This window comes from Euprymna scolopes, chromosome 34 (assembly GCF_053919585.1).
Source record: "Euprymna scolopes isolate OS-2025 chromosome 34, ASM5391958v1, whole genome shotgun sequence".
NCBI classification, from domain to species: domain Eukaryota; kingdom Metazoa; phylum Mollusca; class Cephalopoda; order Sepiida; family Sepiolidae; genus Euprymna; species Euprymna scolopes.
Genome location: NC_136515.1, coordinates 27,639,676 through 27,661,196, shown reverse-complemented (window position 1 = coordinate 27,661,196; position 21,521 = coordinate 27,639,676). Strand labels below are relative to the sequence as shown.

General features: G+C 31.4%; 1 pseudogene across 1 annotated transcript in view; it reads left to right on the top strand.

Annotated features, from left to right (window-relative positions):
- The window catches only part of LOC145259060 (tubulin beta-4B chain-like), a 199,573-nt pseudogene that overhangs the window by 30,076 nt on the left and 147,976 nt on the right, over window positions 1-21,521 (top strand). Inside the window, exons 4-5 of the transcript XR_013864114.1 lie at window positions 1,501-1,745; window positions 4,463-4,670. The product of XR_013864114.1 is annotated as a tubulin beta-4B chain-like (transcript). The remainder of the gene's footprint in view (window positions 1-1,500; window positions 1,746-4,462; window positions 4,671-21,521) is intronic.

The window sequence follows — 21,521 nt, the reverse complement described above, 5'->3', positions numbered from 1 at the left end:
CACTATCAGTACGGGTTAAGGAATTAAAGAAAAAGAAAATAGAATATAAATTAAGATGGTCCATAGTAGGTAGAGCGCAAAAATATAAACCAAGCAAAAGATGCATACCATATACTTATATCAGAAGAAAAATTATTAAACAGACGACAAGATGTAATTCACGGATGTCTGCACAGAAATCGATACTTATTTTCACGCATTAGACCAGACTAAAAACAACAACAAAAACGGAAATTTAGAGCGAGTAACATAAAAACATAGATCAATCAATCATGTAAGAATAATGTTAACATAAATAGAACAACACAATGGAACGCAATGAGTATAATAAAAAAAAACTGGATAATGTTATTAAATATAAATAAAATGAAAAAGAAAGAAACAATTAAATGAGAAAATGAACTAAAACCAAAAAGTATAATAGAGGTAACAAAAAGATGTAAGGGAAGTAACTCTAGTAATAAAAATATATTCCATGAGAGTGATCTCCTCTTGAAACAAAGGGTTAAACTAATCAATAATAACTCGAAAACAAACAAAATAATAATAAGAATAAATAATAAAAAAATTAGAAAGTAAGACTAAAACAAAAAAATTAAAATTACGAAAATAAGGTTTAAAACAAGAATTCTGGTTTGCACGTACCAAAGATGGCCGACCTGTAACAACGTGGGGATGGAATTTCTTTTCCTCAAACGAATGCACCAGGTTTATCATGTACAAAATCAACTTTATGTTGGTAAAATCGTATGGAAATCATATCTGACAAGTTGATGAGAAAAGATTTTTTATGGAAACATAAAACATAAAATTATCATCCCATTAACGAAACAGCTGTAATGAAGAAATCCAATATGAAATAAAAAAGCATTATATAAAAGAAATATAAACCGTTGAATTTCACCAAAATTTTGTACTATATTTGCTCTGCACCTATAAAGTAGATACATTGAGCTTCACTCGAAATTAACGGTGATTCAGTTTTTATCATAAGTCTCAACCCGTTAAATGGAAACGGTATACATTCAATATTTCAAAAATAAACATTTATAAATGCATATATATATATATATATATATATATATATATATATGCATTTATAAATGTTTATTTTTGAAATATATACGTGCATACATATAGTTTTGTATATATACGTGCATACATATAGTTTTGTTATAAACGTCACCACCATCGCCGTTCATTCATTAAATATATGAATGAGTAAACAATCTACAGGTGCGATCAAGGTTATTTTTATAGGAATTTAGTGTTCCTTTTTCTGTGTGTGTGTGTGGGGGGTTTAGTTGAATCGTCCACAATGAAAACTGATCTCGTGTCACATCTAGAAAGATAATGTGTCGGCTGCCCGTTCAGTTATATTGCTCCTGTCATATCAGTATGTCTATATATAATATTTTAGTTAAAATTTTTCATTTATGAACATTTCTTAATTGTCTATTTTATACCGTCTGTTTTCTGATTTTTTTTGTCCATAAACAGGTCAGAGTGGAGCCGGAAACAACTGGGCTAAAGGTCACTACACGGAAGGAGCTGAACTGATTGATTCCGTGCTCGACGTTGTCAGAAAGGAAGCCGAAAGTTGTGACTGCATCCAAGGTTTCCAATTGACTCATTCGTTGGGAGGTGGCACTGGAGCCGGACTAGGGACTCTGCTTATTAGTAAAATTCGCGAAGAATATCCAGATCGAATCATGAACACATTTTCTGTTGTTCCATCTCCGAAGGTAAGGTCCTATTTAGAACAGAGGCAACTTTTTTCTTTAAATCTTCTCAGAGAATGTAATAAAATATTTTATCATAAATTGACCACGCACACATACACACACACATTATTAAACCTGACATAGTGATATGGGATAAGAAAGAGAAAGAAGCAACCTTAGCAGAAGTTAGTGTCCTCAATGGCGCTGAATTAAACAGGGCTGACACCGAATAGCAATGTACGATTAAAAAAACATCTGAAATATTAGGAAGATTTTTATTGTTCTTATAATTATGGGAGAAACTAGATTTATGAAAAAAAAAAACAAACTCCCTGACAAGTGCAAAAGAGATACGAACAATTGCACTTAAAGGGACGGTGAGAATCTAAAACGATCTCTTGGTTGGAATGTATGAGATAATAGATGAATGTCTGACATTCCGTAGAATGCCCCATCCCTAGCCAGAACAAAATGATAAGAAAATTTAAAGAAATGAAACGAAATTATAAGTGCTAATCTGTAGCCTTATTTATGGAGAGACTGCGAGGATAGTTGATTATCCATGACAAAGTCTATCCATACTAAAATAATTACTTTTAGATTAAGAACTTATTAAGACAATGCAAGCGCTTATCAACGAATAATTTACAAAATGTATTGCGTTTCAGTAATATATTGCCTAACCCACAAGAGAGCAGACGTTCAAAAGTAATAATGAATCGTTGATGAAGATTTCATATCTGGTTGCCGAAACTATCCTGTTCCTTCTATTAATATAGATTTGATGCTCAGACTAATTTGCTATATTTTAATGTTAAATTGAAGAGGTTGATGTGTAGTTCTATTATCATGAGTCCAGCTCTACGAGGATTTATTTCCTCCTTATTTCGGGGGTCATGATACCATTCTCCTATGTATTATTTCCTCTTTTTGTGCGGGGAGTATGAGATCACAGTTAGTTTATCAAACATAGACGATCGGGGGTAAGAATATATTTGCTAGTCAATATAATATTAAATCCAATTAAATACTGTGGTTAAATGCTTGTTGAACTTGTACATCCCTACATAAGGTGATAGGTAAGTTTATAATGGTTGTATTTCTGTTGTGTTTAAAAGAATGATAACACGCTGAGATATGAAAATATAACAATATATTTTTATTGTTGGTGACAGTTATTAGTGGCTGGTACTTAGGAAAGAGATACACGCACGAGAATTCGACGGATTGATCGTGCTTGGCCTAAATCGTCAACAAACAACGATATCCTTTTAGGTTTTTACAATACAATCATTTGTGACCACCCGAAACGCCCCTTTAATATGGCATTGTCACTCTAGCCACACACCAAGGGCGTTTTATTTAGCCATTGTCGCGTTTTATTCAGCCATTGTCGCTTTTATTTAGCCATTGTCGAGTTTTATTTAGCTATTTTCGCATTTTATTCAGCCATTGTCGAGTTTTATTCAGCCATTGTCGAGTTTTATTTAGCCATTGTCGCGTTTTATTTAGCCATTGTCGCATTTTATTCAACCATTGTCGCGTTTTATTTAGCCATTGTCGCGTTTTATTTAGCCATTGTCGCGTTTTATTCAGCCATTGTCGCGTTTTATTTAGCCATTGTCGCGTTTTATTCAGCCATTGTCGAGTTTTATTCAGCCATTGTCGCGTTTTATTTAGCCATTGTCGCGTTTTATTCAGCCATTGTCGAGTTTTATTTAGCCATTGTCGAGTTTTATTCAGCCATTGTCGCGTTTTATTTAGCCATTGTCGCGTTTTATTCAGCCATTGTCGCATTTTATTCAGCCATTGTCGCGTTTTATTTAGCCATTGTCGAGTTTTATTCAGCCATTGTCGCGTTTTATTTAGCCATTGTCGCGTTTTATTAAGCCATTGTCGAGTTTTATTTAGCTATTGTCGCGTTTTATTCAGCCATTGTCGCGTTTTATTTAGCCATTGTCGCTTCACTGAATTTACTTGACTTTGGCACGGCTTGATTACACCTGTGTAACCTTTTGCCGAAAATAATATTTCAAAAATACTTTAAATTGATTTTCTTTTTAACAAGTGATCATTTTTTCCGATGCTGCTGCCTGGTTTTAGGTCTATTATGTTTTTCGGCACATTTGATGATTATTTTATGTTTTTTTTTCATTTGTCGCCAAGTGCACGCTTTTGTCAAAACGATTTTTCGGTACACACGGTTTAGGTATTAAACAAGATCCCTGGTTCATAATTTAAAAAAATTCGAATGACTTTTTAATACTTTTGATAATTATTTTGTTTTTCATGCATTTGGTCAGGTGCACGCTTTTATCAAAATGATTTCTCGGTATACACGACCTAAAACTATAACAATAAGAATACAATATGACACCGGCTTCACAAACTCGAATAGTAACTGTTTACAATAGTTTCTTAACGTGTGAGTATTTTTCATAAGTACAATCAAATTCCTTATACTTTTATATTTGCTTCCCTCGTCCCTGCTGTCTCCGTCTATTTTGCTTCAGACCATATTATCTACCCTCTTCAGTCCCCACAACGTAATACTAACTCATACGAAATATAAAAAAGACGAAATATAAAAAAGACGAGATATAAAAAAGATGAAATATAAAAAAGACGAGATATAAAAAAGACGAAATATAAAAAGACGAAAAGTGATTCTAGTTCTAACCTATGTTACATACGCATGATTTATTTACTATACATGAAAATGCCGCCATTTTTTGCAGGTGTCCGATACTGTAGTTGAACCTTACAATGCAACTTTATCCGTCCACCAATTGGTCGAAAACACAGATGAAACTTATTGCATTGATAACGAAGCTCTTTATGATATCTGCTTTCGCACCCTCAAATTGACAACCCCGACCTACGGAGATCTAAATCATCTCATTTCGGCCACCATGTCTGGAGTGACTACCTGTCTCAGGTTTCCAGGTAAGAACATTTTTGTAATATCTATATAACACTACCGTAAGGTGATTTCATATTCGTACGTTATCACCCAGCACCACCTATAAAAAGATAGGATCACCTGATCGCCGAAGTTATATTTTGTGCAATTTTCGCTAGTTTTGATAGTTATGTCTAATGCCACGTATAAACGAGTGTGTATAATCTAATTAAAGAGTTCAATAACTGATAGATGTAAACGTTGTTTATAAAAGAGTTTATGTAAATTATAAACTTAATTGTAATATTTTTTATTTAAATACTTTGTTTTTTCTATATAACTAAAAAGTAGATGTATGTATGTATGCGTGTCTGTGTGAAAATATTTAACCGATAAACTCTTAAACTACTGATCACATAACATTAAAATTAATAAAAAATAGTAATCATAAACCATGGATAGTTTATAATGAGTAAAATCTTTGTTTGGATGAATGAATAATGCGTACAGAAATAGGTTAACAATTTCTATTACGTTTGCGCGTGCACAAATTCATAGCTGATGTTATCGAGTAGAAGTTTAAATAAGAAGATTGTCACACACTTTTTAAAAAAAATAAAATTTAAATGAACTATTTTTAAAAACCTTTGCAACCGGAGCGTAACACACGTGGTTCTACTGAGCAAGACGAACGTTTCTATTCCCTTCTACTCCGAGGCATTATATTCACCATAACACCAAAATGAAGAAAAGAAAACAAGAAAAAAAAAAAAAAAGAAAAACTCTCGGACCCGACTACCTACCTTAATGAGGCTAATTTTTAGCGAAATATCGGTACTCATGTTGTTCCCAAGCTTCTATCAATCGGTGACTTACGCTTGCAATTGTTGTTGTTTCAGTCAACTTCAAAATGATTACAAAAATGTTTACAATTTATATTTCAGTTTCAACTTTGTAATCAGCAAAATAATCACAGTCACACGCAAAACACAAAGTATTTAAATACGACTGACGTATACCACTTTACCATCTAGATTATAATATTCATTTCTATTCTGCCGTTTCGAATCATTCCATGGTTAATCTAGTTGCAAAGGAAGAGAAATAACTTAAGTCTTCGAATGATGCAAAGAAGATTTTTAATCAGAACAATATTAATATCAAGAGAGAATGCTGTGAGAAGGAATTTTGGTTATTGATTGAATATAATATTGGCATGATTGACGAATTTGCTAACAAGAATATAATTCAATCATGAGACAGCGTAATGGTTTGGCTTTACTTTTTCATATCATTCAAACACTACCGTGTTTGAATGATATGAAAAAGTGGCAGTTTTAGACATTTAGAACTGCTTTAAAGCTTCACCGCTCACTAATTTTTCGAGCAAATTTCAAACAATTGTTACAGTTTATAGATCACCTTCTCAGCTATATCGTGTTTTTTTTTTTCAATTTTTCTTCAATAAAACAAAAGTTATGAATTTTCTGTTCAAAATCGTAAAAATATGTAAGGAGGTAAGCGACGCTTTTTATGACTGGTTTCCATAGCAACCATCGTCGCTTCAGCGACTACTGTCACGAAAAGAGAAGTAACTCGTGAAACAGACAGAATGAAAGCATGAAAGGGAGATAATTGGGATTATTTTATTAAAAGCAGACGAGTTCAATACATTGTTATTACATGTTTATGGGGGGCAAAAAAAAAAAAAAGATTGAAATTAAACAAATAACAAGTGAATTTATTGGAAACCTGGAAAAATCATAGATTATAGAAAAATGCGAGCATGAAAAGTAGTATGATTAAGCTTAAAGATGGAAAAGTAAAGAACTAGTTGTTAAAACTGGAAAAGTAAAGGACAAGATATTCTAGTAAAAAATATAATAAATTTCTAACTTAAAATATTGCAGCATTCAGAATTAAAAAAAAAAATTAAATTTATAGCATTATATAATCAATTCAATGCATTTCCGAAGTTATACCATAGAATCACACATAGCTCAAAAGCTATTTATCATAGACTGAAATTTGGTTACTGAAATCAAAGATTCTCCAATACACGAATCACCATCATCATATCATATGAATCCGAAGATTATATTGTTGGCATTGGTTTCCTCGATATTTTCTGGTCAAAATTATATCTCGAAAGATATGAGGGTCTTAGCAAAGAGATAACATAAAGCTTGCCAAACGGATTCGAACTTGAAACACCCAGGTCGTCAGTCTGTATTGTTAACCACTTGACGACAAAACATGAATAAAAAAAAAGATAGAGTCTCTATAATGAAAAGAAAAAAAAAGATAGAGTCTCTATAATGAAAAAAAAAAAAAAAAAAAGAAACACGAAGTTATCGTCCAAACTGTGACTTCAAAGTCGCGTTTTCTTTTTCTGAGATTTTTATCTTTGATTAAAATATTCGAAAATTAAATGAGTTTTAAATTCGACCAATATTTTGAATAAGTCTATTTACGATTTGGTTAAGCAATATACTAAAAAAAAAGACCAGAAACATAATCACCGCTTTGGCGGAGATAAAAACATTGGTTAATATTGAAATACCTGATCTATGCAGCAATATTAAACCGACGTTTCTCAACCACTTGCCTTGGGTGAAAATGTAGTATCTGTTTGGTCATAGGAGGTTATTTTCCCTCAAATTATCTCCAATGAAAAAGGAGGGAGAAAGTGTTTATTGCGAGTCGCCTTTACTTATTTTAGAATGTCGAAGTGGCTATACTTATTTCACTTTTGTTGGTTCCAAACAAGTCATATTGACATTGGAGTGTAAGAGGCTACTGTGATAGGAGCCAGACTTTTAAATGGAAATCTAGGTTGGGAGTAAAACAGCAAGATGCTTTTTACATTACATTTACACTTTAATAAAGCTATTTTACAATTGACATAGGAGTTTCCCACTTTTGGGTACTCGACCATCTCCCCATTCAACCAACATATAATGTACACGCTATCCACATAGGGGGGCATTTAAATAGATTCGTGACGTAGCTGTTGTATACCAGATTAAAACAGATATGTAAATACACTAATCTTGAGGCAGTGTGCCAAAGAGAAATGACGTTCAATAGTCACGAAGTATATCAGTTTGCCCGATACAGAACTAAACAAGATCGTAGTAAGATAAATAGCCAAATGACCGACCTATTTACTAGTTGAATCAAGATACCAACTTCAATGTCATGATTGGAATTAGTGTAAACTAAACGTGTAGGTTTGTCATCAGGAGCTGTCACGTTCCCCGTAATGATTACATCTAGTTTATGCTATTCGTTCAACGATATATCGGTAAATAAGAACGAGAATCACGCCGAGATAAAGTCATGTTTAAACGAGATGAAGACGGATCGCTTTGAAATCCTGTCTCTTGGCAGCTACATCTCAGATCAAACCGGAAACAAAAATCTGTTCCAGGCTCCAAACTAATTTTAAATCCCAAACAAACACATACACAGACACATACACGGATACATACACGGACAAATATACACACTTATAAATACTCAAAGAGTCATACTAAATACATTGCACACTTAGACAAGTAAAATTACAATTTCTTGTATTATTTAGTTTAAATCTTTAGTTCAAAAAAGATTTTAAGAAATTTTAATAATTTTGAAATGTTGAACATTTGTTTTTTAATTACCGAATTTTCTGAAAAATTTCCCGAAAACGTAAAGTCACAGCATTTAGAAAAAAAAAGAAAAAAAAAAAAAGAAAAAATGAATCCGAAATGTTATAACAAAAACTATCTGGCAAAAACTATCCGGCGTTTATTTGCATTTTGTTTCATTTTTAATTTTTTTTTCAAATAATTATATTTTTAATTTAATTTTTTATTTATATAAAAGCAACTGAATCGTTCATCTTATGGTTGTATCCCGTGATTTTCAATTTTAATATTTCTAACCCACCAAAGTTTCCAAATGAACAACTTGTCTCTTGAAATATTATAATAACACAGGAAAATGGTCACATAATTGTATTAATATAAAGATGTTATTTTTAAAATTTATGGGTTGATACTTTGTCTGTTCAAACGAAAAATGTAATTCGTGTGTTTTATAGACGCCAGTTATTTACAAGGATAGAAGCCAATGAAAATTTCAAAAGGTACTTTTTTCATTTAGCATCGATTATCTCTCTTAAATAATTCTCACTTTTTGAAAGCTTTGCTCACTTTATCGGTTTGGCTCTTGTAATAATAACAAAATTCCTTCAGATCCCCAAGTTTAGTTTATGAAATCAGTCAACTAGTCAAATAAGCATTGCAAATAAGCATTGCAAATAAACAATGCAAATAAACATTGCAAATAAACATTGCAAATAAACATTGCAAATAAACATTGCAAATAAACAATGCAAATAAACATTGCAAATTAAACGAATTGATAAACTTTTAACTTATTTGATTTATTTTGGGGACTATTTTAACATTCGTTGACTTCCGTCTTGTATCCAATATGTATCCACTTGAATATGAATTGTTTTCCGTGTTAAACGTCATTTTGTGAAAGTTTAATTAAGAATAAAGCGTGATTTAAACTCGAGTCACCGAGCGATCGCTCAACTGAGAGATCAACAAGGACGAATAATTGAAAAGTATAAAAAATGATTCATCAGTTGCATTGCATTCCACCAAATTCATGCGTTTGAATGTTACAACTTGTCACATTTCTAGTGTACATGTGTAAATGAGTAGTTTTGCAACTCTATCTACTGCCATCCTCTCTTATACGTACAATAAATTTAGTTTTTTTTCGTTTTCCTATATTTCTCCCTTTCTCAGAAATGACTGTGTTGGTATGGGCCTTTGGCATGATAAAGTGAAGTGATCTAAGGCTAAGTATTATGGTTTCCGTTTGATGCACAGTCAGGGATTAATAGAGATTAGTCACCACAATACCACATTTACTCTGCAAGTTTGGCATAAAGCACTCATTCTAAGTCCATATACTATAATTTTGGCGCATTTTCAACGAGCTTAAAAGTCTAGTTTTAACATATAAACATATCGTATTTCTGTTCAACTTGAGTAATACAGATGGACGCCGAATCTGTATTTTTTTTAATAAGAAATGAACTTAAATAAAATACAACAAAGAAGTGCGATGTTAATAAATGAAAATAAAATGACACCCAGATACCACCGATGAGGTAGAGCTAATTTATTCTAAAAATAAAAGGATAGAAAAGTAATGTAGAAATGTAGAGCGCTGAATTCACAGTGAAATACGTGATGGACGGATCCAGTTGGGTGGCCTCCAAGGACGTCTGGAATGGCCTCACATTTAGGAAAACACGCATTTTGCAGACATACACACATACACACATACTCACACACTCAGAAAAATGTTCAAAAACACTCACAATATGTGTGTATATTTCTTGGAGATGGTGCGCGTTTTTGTGTACGTAAGTTTATATTGTCTACCAAAGAACATTTGGAAATCAGTCTTGCAGATTTAGAATTCTGGTCTGTGATTGCGACGCGGCTGAGATTTTGGCAATTCTCCAAAACAAACGAAAGAATATAACTTTCAGATTCGCATTGATATCATCGTTCAGACATTCAGATAGATAGAGACATGGCAGACACTAAAATGCTTTGATCTCTCCTCTGGTCTTGATATTCAATTATATACACATACGCGCGTACTCATCCACATACATTTGAACTACCATATATTTCGGCGTATAAGGCGATCGTCAGATAAGACCAGATACAAAATTGGAGCAAATTTTAATAAATTTCTCATATCTCGATGGTATAAGACAACTCCTAAATCACGAAACCATGTTTGTTTAGCTTAGGCTAGAGATTACAAAACCCGGTATCTTATGAAATATTGTTTTTTAAAGACGCTGTTTTAACTTTAAATTACGGTGAGTCCACCTGAAATATGTGCTTATATATAAATGGTTTGTAATATCGCTGCAAATCTATAATATTTTTTCACTATAAGGAACAAAATTTTACTTTATAAATAATTTATTACATAAAGATTGAGTTAACGTTTGCTTCTCTAAGGTTTGTTTCCTATATATTTTAATCACTTATAATACACGATGCAATAGTTTTGGGATTGAGTGATGTCTGAAAAAAACTTCAATTGTTCTAATTAATCGTCATTTGCAATTAACTTAGCAAGTGATCAATCTCTTATTAAGTTTCTATCTGTCGCTCTCACCCTCTCTCTCACTTACCGTATTTCTTCCGTTCTCATTCCATAGAGTCTTTATCTCTGTCACTTCAGGAACACCCTCTCTTTTTATTAACATAGCTAAGCCAAAAGAAAAAGATTGAAATAATCCACTACAAACAAAAGAAAATAGCACCACAATTAGTTATTTAATTTAATCCGTACCTGCTTAGATTAGTCAATTCTTTTTCGCAGAATGCAATCGTGTGTGTATTCATTTACTGCATTAGTTACCTTTATTGCATGCAAAACCAAGCTTCTATATTTTTACCACGAACGTTCTGATCCGAATTTGAATGAATAACTCTAAACATGAGGAACCATGCTGCTTTAACAAGCTTCTGATACTGACTTCCATTTCTGAACTGAAATGGAGACTTACGTCAGCTCTGTTACCGAGTTTGCTGGAAAAATAGTTGGACGATTCTACCGCTCCAGTAAGTATTTAATCCCCGACGCAGTCCTCTACAAAAGCCAAATTAGTTCTAAGATAGAATACTGCGGCCACATATAGAGAAGAGTTACTAAGAGTGCTCTTTCCTGTCTTGACAAGGTACAAAACTGAATTCTGAAATCTAGTGGCCGGTATCTTTTCTCCTTCCAACTTCCTCTTTCACGAGAAAGATACATAACGAGTCTATCTCTAACATATCGTTATTTTCATATTATATTTTATATTGTCTGTCCATGCAACCCATTTGCAACAAATACTCGTCTAACTACAACAACTGCCAATAATTTCCCTTACTCTATATCTGTGCGTAAAACTAAGCGAAAATTCCATGAGCAAAGTGTTTTTCCTAGAACTATCTGTCCAGTGAACACAATACAGCAGGAGTGCTTCCTCGCTTATGGCCGTTTTTAAGTCTAATATCAAGGCTGACTGGGAAACTATCAAGGAAATGGTATCTTTATCTTCCTGCGGAACAGTGTGCAAACGATGCTACTGAATGGGCCAAAGCCGCACTTTGAAGCATATGTTTCTACACATTAGTTTTATAGCAATCCCCACTCTCCCCAATGGTTCACTTATACTTGTGCAGCTGGCTTTGTTCAAAGGCAGCTGCATTCCACAGACTTGCGCTATATAATGCAGGTACAAATAGACAAAAGTTTATAAAAGCTGCAGCTAAGAGAAAGCAAATCGAAATCAGCAGAAAACACATTCGCGATTTCTTGAAAGATTATAAATTATTGTAAATAATGGGAAGTCAACAATTCCCGCTTTATCCAACAACCACGAGGTTGTTTGCACAGCAACCGAGAAAGCTAACCTGCTTGCCCGGCAGCTTGCCTCTAACTCCAATAAATCACTGCCAAGGACATTGCATCATGTAGTTTCTAGATAATCCGAGAGTTAGTTCTGGGAATCGAAGTCAGGCAGATCCCATATAGCCCCAACGGAAACGATCCGTCATCACGACTCAATCCGACCCGACATACATTTGTTGTAGACGAAATAAAGTTGCATTAAAACATTTAACAACAAAAAATCTTAGTATTGTTCAGCATGCAACCAAGTTGGAAGGATCTTTATTTCTGTTTATTGAAATTATTTCGTCACACGCACACACACAACAAAGAAACAGGGAACAGAGAGAAAATTACAAAGGCGAACAGTTCGAGGACACAGCTATTGTTATATAGTCATATCAAGTGTTTATGTCTCTACAAAATACGCATAGCAACCCTTTATCACAACGGCATCATCAATGTCATGTGTGTTTGGTACATTTATGTATAAAGCGCTTCATTGTCATCGGTGTGTCTAACGTCTGTGTAACATACTTGTATTGATGCATCGATGCAAATACATCAATGCACACAGACGTTAGACACACCGATGACAATGAAGCGATTTTATGCATAAATGTACCAAACACACATGACACTGATGATGCCGTTGTGATAAAGGGTTGCTATGCGTATTTTGTAGAGACATAAAAACTTGATATGACTATATAACAATAGCTGTGTCCTCGAACTGTTCGCCTTTGTAATTTTCCCTCTGTTCCCTGTTTCTCTGAGTGTACCAGTAAGAATGTAATATAATATGAACAACGATCTTGTTGACAAGTTATTTCACTCAATTTTTATCACTATAAATCTGATCCTTATCACAGTAGCTCATATAACTTCAGCAGGAATTGACCTTGTTTAATATGAACAACAATTAAAAAACAAACACAAAATGTGCGTCAGAGTATCTCTGTAGGAGGTTCTGTCAGTCGGGGGTTTGTCTCCTCTTATTAATCGGTAACTTTTCAGTTTGAAAACGCATTTTTTTGTCTGTCACGCTTAAGTTTGACAGAACCATTTTTTTTTCGACTATAAACCGTATTTGCAGTAACGTCTAATTTACAAGAATTTTGTTTATTTTTCCGTGACTGAAAAGCTAAGCGTCCGTTTTAATCCAACTAAAAGAAATGGCTTTTATTTTGTTTAGCTTAAAACAAGAACGAGTGAAAAGGCGCACGTTATGCGTTTTTTTGTTGGTGTTGGCTTCAATCAACATTTCGAAATGGAGTGGAGCTGTTTTCTTTTAAAGGGGCCTCTTGCAATCTATTTGGATAAGGTGTAAAGGGCGTTAGTTTTGGGAGGCTTACTGTTTCTTCTTCTTCTTCTTCTTCTTCTTCTTCTTCTTCTTCTTCTTCTTCTTCCCTCCCTCCCTCTTAGAAAAAGGTGAGACGAGTCTGCCTGAGTGCCGGTAAAGGTGGGCGTGTATTTTTTTCGTGGAATAGGGAATATATTCTGAAGATGTATCAATTCAATTTACGCGTTTAGTAATTAACATGTTCGTATTATTTGGATTATTTGGACTACCGTTCTCATCTTGAGTGTTATTTTCTATTTTTTTCCACGACGTTTTGGCTGATGTAATCTCCGACTCTCTTCAGGTGTATCTTTTTGTCGAACTCAGAAATTTGCTCGGAAATTCGAACGAAACCATTAATTCACAGACAATGACCGGTGGCGTATTGAATAAATTACTGGGTAAAATTCTGTTGTAAGTTACCTTCTTCTGGAGTTACAGTGCGGGTGATAGGAAGAATACAGTTGCAAATTACTGCGAGAGCATGGTACTCCCATGGAAAGGTTCCATTCAAAATTCTGCGCAGATTTCCAAGTTCAACAAAAAGATTCTCGAGTTCAGTAAGATGCACCTAAGAAGGTCAGGGCTTACATCGACTGAAATATTTGAGAATAACATCCAAATGAGAATAGTAGTCCGAATAAATCCGATTATACGAAATATCAATGTTCACCTAAAACATTCAGAACTATAAGCGCGAAAAGACCAACTTAGATATTATTTCAAACACTTGAATTTGGCAAACTTACGTCGATTTTAAACTGTTTAGATGTATTTGAAATAAGATGCAAACATGTGAAGATGACTGACCATGCATGGAACAGACGCAAACTGGCTCTGAACCAAGAGAACATTGGTTCGCGGCCTTTGCCACAACTTTGAGTGCCAAAGATTTATGATGATGATGATATATACTGGTTTAACGTGATACAAAAGCAATTTTAAACTGAAGCACGTTCCAAATCATGCAACTTCCTAAGCAAGAAATCAACTGTTTTTAGAGTAACTTATTAATCAGGAAAGACTTTTAAGATTAAACATTTTTACATTCATTAAGCTTCCCCGTCTCCCAAAAGACACCTCAAATCTATCACTTCTAAAACTACAATTCGAACAAGAGTTATACATTATATATCAGTGATGTATGAAGTTTGGATTTACTTTTCATTTAAAAAATATACCCCCATCCTACCTAATTGTTTATATGAGCATTTTTAAAGATAAATTATCTTTTATTCATTATATTCACCTCCAGTTAGATTCATAAGTTATCTAAGTGAATTCTAATAATTGGTAGTATTTATCATATCACGTGAGATATATGGTTTAGTTAAACTCAATGAGTATTGTATACCTATTCAATCAAGAGGTACTAATTTCAAAATTCTCTTCCCCACCTAGGTAGGAAATACTGACGCACTGTGAAAGCTAATTTTTTTTAACAGCTAATATATCGATTTCTTTAAAATGTCAAATATCGATTTCTTTAAAATATCTCTATGCACACACACACACACACACACACACACACACACACACACACACACACACACACACACACACACACATAGATAGATAGATAGATAGAGGGAGAGAGGGGAGAGAGAGAAAGAGGAGAAGATGCGATTTAATCTCCAATATTTGGTAAAGTGTCCGAAATATTTACAATTAATAAATAATATTAAAAAAACAGCTCTGAAAAAAATACTAGGGAGGAAAGGGTGAACCAAAGAAAATCTAACACATACTTGAAAATACAAATTGACTCATTAGTGACAGCTGCACAAAACAATACCATCACAGAAAAAGCTTCATAAAATATAGTCTGTTTTAAAAAAAGGTCTACATAAAAATTTAGATTATTTTTGTCTGATCACATTGTTTTGTGCGGATGTCAGTTGTGGTTTAATTTGTCCTTTACACTGTCTGTAGCCACATTCAATTTTTTCGTACGATTTTTCTGAAGTGCATCTATACGATTTTTCTATACGATTTTTCTATACGATTTTTCTATACGATGCACTTAAGAAAAATCGTATAGAAAAATAATAGTACATGTAACTTTTATTTTTCAATTTTTGTTTTCTGCCATGCAAGACACGAGAAGAAGCAAACATAGATAAAGAAATGAAACGGTAAACTACATCATAAGTAAATGTAGTAAGCTGACTAAAAATTAATATAAAAATATGCTTAGAATCCAAGCACAAAAACAAATGGTATAGATACAAACTGGAATAGTACTGGAAAATGAAAGCCATAACATCCTCTGTAGTATGAGAAAACATACCAGATAAAGGAGTAAAAACATACCAAATAGTAGATTTCGGCGTCTTAGCTGATCAATGGGTGGAGAAGTTTGGAAACATCTTAGAAAAATACTATATGAAATTGGAATCCAAGTGAAAATTGACACCATATAAACCATGACACTAATGCAAATATCTAACAATATTCAGAACATTCTTGAAAGTAACCCACATAAGCAAATGACACTGAATAACCATGATATAAAATAACGCTGTGGCCGAACACAACTGGAAGTATGAAGAAAATTATTCTGACTCTAAAGGAAGTGAGACTAAGCGAATGAATATATAAAAAATATCCTATAATTTGTCCCCAAGCAAATAAAGTGGCACCAATATCGGTGCTACAAAAAGTTGTTGTGAGCTATCTGAAAGGATGGAAAGACCGAAGCTAGATAGACCGAATGGAAGGGTACAGATTCACTCAAATTCCAGGGACCGTTATCAGCAAGTGACCACTAGTCGTCAGCTGATGCGAGGAGATGAAGTTGCTTACAGGATTGCTGCAAAACAACGATGAGTACTAGACATCTGAGGAGACATGCTGTCCTTCAGACGCCAAAATAACCCACCAGTTTTTATCAGAGGTACTGACTGTTTTAAAGTCTATAAATAAGAATGCAAGGCTTTTGACACCATCCGTATCAGTCGTTGTGGAAATGTGTTAGAAAGGTTAGAGTATAGAAAGCCAAACATTGAAATAATGAGCAGAGGAGCAATCGAATGACAACAAAACAAGTACACGTAAAAAGACAACAAAGATGCATGATAATCACACGATGATGATGATAATCACACGATGATGATAGCTACATCTAAACGATCATATTATTTATCTCCCCTTCCGCGACGAGAAGATTAGGCACAATGTGAGATTTGAAAAGCAAACGCATTACAGGAAAAGCACTTTAGCAAAACAAAAAATGCTGTAAAGCCCCGTCAGCATTTTCCAGTAGTTCAGAAGAGCAGCAATAATCCAAACCATTCTCAAAGAGTGAGAAGGTAAAGCCTGAAATAGGGGACATCTAAGAACTGCACAGAGCCATACCCAGACCAAGAAAGAACAAGGCTTCACTAGTCCTGATATGGCCAAGAGTTTATCTGATTTTGGTATGCAATAGCCAACAATAAATAAAGCAACAGGCCTGATGTCACAAACAATTTGCTTCAATTTTCAAATCAAAACCAATGAGTTATAACAAGGAAATTTTCAACTTCTCTTCAAGTATAATGCGTATCCCATCTATCGTTGTCACATGTCTATCTACTGTTTTAAGGATTTTTGTGATGCCTCTCAGCTGTCATCATGCCCCGTCTAAGCAGTTCTGTCATATATTTATTATAGTATGAAGCAATTTTCAAAATGGCATTTAAATAAACAATTTATTCATTGTTAAAATGTATTTTTTTAATTTGCAGTATGAATCTTTTTAATACATGATATAAAGTTTGGCATATATATATATATACTAGCAGGGGTTACCCGGCGTTGCCTGGGTGATCGGCCCCCTTCCCACTCCGAGGGGTAACAAAAAAAGTCACCCCTCTGGATTTACATGCTTGGTGCCGGCCTCCCCCCTTCAGGGAGAGATAATCCCCAACTCCATCTTCAGGGAGGAGGGTGCCTGGAGGCTTCTCCCCCCCCCAAGAAAAAAGTCACCCCCTCCTGGCCTCTTCGCCCCGCCCCACCCTTGGGGGGACACCGGCTCCCTCCTTTGGGGAGACAAACTGTCAAGCTCCCCCCTTTCGGGTGAGAAAATGCCAGGCTTCCCCTTTTGGTGGGAGGATTGTGGCGTGGCCTTCGTTATAAAGATGGCCGGCCAGCTGAAAAAATGACGTCATCGCCGAGGTCCCAACAAGCAAGATATGTGGAACTCTTAGACTGTCAATAATGAACAGTAATTTTTACAGACAGCGTTACAAAACTTCAAAATTGGATTGAAATAAAGAACACGATGATTTATACTGAAACTCATCTAATATTAATAATAAAAAAATAATAAAAAAAACACAAGTTGTTTGTTTAAGTATTATAAGCAATTGAATATTTCGTTGTATTATAGATTTTAAAGATTAGAATGCGTTCTTTAATTACTTATAAATTACATTTTAAAAAGTGAAGGAACACGATTTGATTTGTAGTAAACTTGAAGTTTATTTAATATAATTAAATTAAAATTATGCATGTAAGATTATGAATATTTGAAGCAGAACACAAGCAAAACATTTAATATGAGTTAAGACAATAAACAAATATTAAAATTAAACTATTTTTTTAAATCAAAATGAATTTTTTTAAATCAAAATGAATGTTTTTTAATCGAAATGAACAATATTTTTTAAAATCAAAATGAATATTTTTTAATCAAAATGAATATTTTTTAATGGGTTTGTATTACTGTACACATAGATTCGAAAAAGTTGTCAAAAAACAAATATATAACAAATAAATATTATCAAAGGCAAGATAAGTTACTGTTCTACCAAACTGGATATATTTTTCGTATTTTTATTCAATGTAACATGTTTATTCACCTCGAAAACCATACAGTGTTTACCGATGTATTGGAAAATTCAAGATGGCGTCTGACTCCCTCTTTAACACGCTAAGTTTGGGAAAAGGTGTTATAAATAAAAAACTGGATAAAAAACTGTTAAAAACTCGCTCAATATATGTTACCGTGACATAGCTTGACATATATTCGGCGGGTTTTTAATAGTATTTTTCTAGTTTTTTTATTTATAACACCTTTTCCCATACTTACCGTGTTAAAGATCATCAATTATTAAATATTGCAAAATACATCAATAATTAAATATTGCTAAATACATTTATTATTAATTATTGTTAAATACATTAAGTAACTAATATTGCTAAATATATAAATTAATAATTATTGCTAAATACATCAAGTTATAAATAATAATAAATAAATTATTTAATAAATATTTCTAAAGGCATCAATTAATAAGTATTACTAAATATATTTTTTATAAATTTTGCTTAATAAATTTTTTTATAAATTTTGCTTAATAGATAATTAATAAATATTGCTAAACGCATCAATTAATAAATAATGCTTAATACATGAATTAATCAAGATTGAAAATACATTAATAAATAAATATTGCTAAATACATAAATTAATGAATAATGTTAAATTCATCGATATATATAATATTAAATACACGGATTAATAAATAATATTTAGTACATCAATTGATAAATATTGCTAAATACTACATTTAATACTAACGTTTAATACAACAATTAATAAATATTGCTAAGTACATCGATTAATAAATATTGCTAAGTACATCAATTAATAAATATTGCTAAATAATCAAATAATACATAATGCTATAATCATCAATTAAAAATATTGCTACATACATCAATAATAAGTAATGCTTAATACATCAATTAATTAATATTGCTAAATACATCAATGATTAAATATTGCTAAATATACTATTAATTAAATATTTCTAAATAAAATTTTAAATAAATATTGCTAAATACATTGATTAATAAATACTGCTAGAAACATCAATTAATACATATGTCAAAGCACACCGCTTCAAAATGCTAAATTCATCAATTAATATACATTGTATATTATATCAATTAGTAAATAATGTTAAAAACATCAATTAATAAATATTGCTAAATACATCAATTAATAAATATTGCTAAATACATATATTTTTAAATATTGAAAAATACATCAATTAATAAATATTGCTAAATGCATCATTTAATACATATTGCAAAATACATCAATTAATATATATCGCTAAATAAATCAATTAATACATATTGTTAATACATCAATTAATAAATATGTCGGAATACATCAGTTGATAAATATTGTTGAATACATAAATTACTAAATATTGTAAAATACATCAATTAATAAATATTGCTAAAGGCATTAAAAATTAAATATTGCTAAATGCATCGATTAATCAATATTGCTAAATACATCAATTAATAAATATTGCTAAATGCATCAATTACTAAATATTGCTAAATGCATCAATTAATAGATATTGCTAAATGCATCATTTAATAAATATTGCTAAATACATCAATTAATAAATATTGCTAAATGCCTTAAAAATTAAATATTGCTAAATACATCAATTAATAAATATTGCTAAATGCATGAATTAATAAATATTGCTACATACATCAATTAATAAATATTGCTAAATACATCAATTAATAAATATTGCTAAATGCATTAATTAATAAATATTGCTACATACATCAATTAATAAATATTGCTAAATGCATGAATTAATAAATATTGCTACATACATCAATTAATAAATATTGCTAAATACATCAATTAATAAATATTGCTACATACATCAATTAATAAATATTGCTAAATACATCAATTAATAAATATTGCTAAATGCATGAATTAATAAATATTGCTACATACATCAATTAATAAATATTGCTTAATGCCTCATTTAATAAATATTGTTAAATGCATTAAGAATTAAATATTGCTAAATACATCAATTAATAAATATTTCTAAATACATCAATTCATAAATATTGCTAAAGGCATCATTTAATAAATATTGTTAAATGCACCAATTAATAAATATTGCTAAATGCATTAAACATTCAATATTCCAAAATACATCAATTAATAAATATTGCTACATACATCAATTAATAAATGTTTCTAAATACATAAATTAATAAATATTACTAAATACATCAATTACTAAATATTGCTACATACATCAATTAATAAATATTGCTAAATACATCAATTAATAAATATTGCTAAATACATCAATTAATAAATATTGCTAAATGCATCAATTAATAGATATTGCTAAATGCATCAATTAATAAATATTGCTAAATGCATCAATTAATAAATATTGCTAAATAAATCAATTAATAAATATTGCTAAATGCATTAAAAATTTAATATTGCTAAATACATTAATTAATAAATATTTCTAAATGCATTAAAAATTAAATATTGCTAAATGCATCAATTAATAAATATTGCTAAATACATTAAATAATAAATATTGCTAAATACATCAATAAATATTGTTAAATACATCAATAAATATTGCAAAATACATCAATTAATAAATATAGCTAAATGAATCAATTAATAAATATTGCTAAATGTATTAATTAATAAATATTGATAAATGCATCAATTAATAAATATTGCTAAATACATCAATTAATAAATATTGCTAAATGCATTAAAATTTAATATTGCTAAATCTATTAATTAGTAAGTATTGCTAAATTAATTAAAAGATAAATATTGCTAAATGCATTAAAAGCTAAATATTGCTAAATGCATTAAAATTAAATATTGCCAAATGCATCAATTAATAAATATTGCTAAATACATCCATTAATAAATATTGCTTAATGCATTTAAAATTAAATATTGCTAAATGCATCAATAATTGAATTTTGCTAAATACATCAATTAATAAATATTGCTAAATGCATTAAAAATTAAATATTGCCAAATGCATCAATTAATAAATATTGCTAAATACATCCATTAATATATATTGCTTAATGCATTTAAAATTAAATATTGCTAAATGCATCAATAATTGAATTTTGCTAAATACATCAATTAATAAATATTGCTAAATGCATTAAAAATTAAATATTGCTAAATGCATTAAAAATTAAATATTTCTAAATGCATTAAAAATTAAATATTGCTAAATGCATCAGTTGATAAATATTGCTAAATACA